The sequence below is a fragment of the Heptranchias perlo genome, chromosome 20 (genome assembly GCF_035084215.1).
Source record: "Heptranchias perlo isolate sHepPer1 chromosome 20, sHepPer1.hap1, whole genome shotgun sequence".
NCBI classification, from domain to species: domain Eukaryota; kingdom Metazoa; phylum Chordata; class Chondrichthyes; order Hexanchiformes; family Hexanchidae; genus Heptranchias; species Heptranchias perlo.
In genome coordinates, this window is record NC_090344.1 from 15520288 (window position 1) to 15521217 (window position 930).

Consider the following 930-nt stretch of genomic DNA (forward strand, 5'->3'; position numbering starts at 1 on the left):
AAGGCGTTCCAAGTTTGGTTGTGCATCGCATCTGTACACAATAGTGTGACTCACTCCGTTCATGATTCATTTCTGATTGGTGTATTTATTTGTCTCCCAGAATAACTGATGAAGCTTCTTTTCATGTTGGTCATATCAACATTGGTGACTGCCAGCTACTGAGCTCCATTACATTGTGCGTGCAAGAATGGTCAACAGATGTGGGGGTGTAGCTCAGTGGTAGAGCATTTGACTGCAGATCAAGAGGTCTCTGGTTCGAATCCAGGTGCCCCTTTGAACATTCTAAGTGCTTCTTTTGGGGACTCAGAAAATCAGTAATCTGTCGCTGTCGTTGTTCATATTGAGTTTGCCGCACAGATCCAGGCTTTTTGACCCAACGGGTCTGTACCAGCCTTTCTGCTTCACACAAGACACCTCCCTCACGACTTCATTTGCCCCCATCCGCACACTCTTCCATTCCTTTCGCCCCGTGTGTTTATCTAGTTTGCCATTTCATGTATCGATGTTATTTGCCTCAACGACTCCTTAAAGTAGCGAATTCCACATTCTTGCAACTCTTTGGGAAAGAAGTTTCCCATGAATTCTCTATTGGATTTATTAGTGACTATCTTATATTGATAACCGATAGTTTTAGAGTCCCCTACGAGTGGAAACATTTTCTCTCCGTCGACCCAATCAAACCCTTTCATTATCCAAAGACCTCCATCATGTCAGCCATCAGCCTGTAAAATCTATCCTGACAGGTATTATCTTTCAGTTCTGGCATCATCATTATTTTCAACTTCGCCAATTCCTCGATATCCTTTTGATAATAGGGAGACCAGAAGTGTTCACAGTGCTCCAAGTATGGTTTAACCAAGGATCTCGGACGACAGGTACACAAATCACTAAAAGTGGTGACGACATTAAAAAAACAAGCCAAGCACTGGG

At 43.2% G+C, this 930-nt stretch overlaps 1 non-coding gene across 1 annotated transcript; it reads left to right on the forward strand.

The window, feature by feature from the left end:
* Positions 1-202: 202 nt before the first annotated feature.
* On the forward strand, positions 203-274 carry trnac-gca (transfer RNA cysteine (anticodon GCA)). The gene has a single exon. It is a non-coding gene; the product is annotated as a tRNA-Cys (tRNA).
* Positions 275-930: the final 656 nt, after the last annotated feature.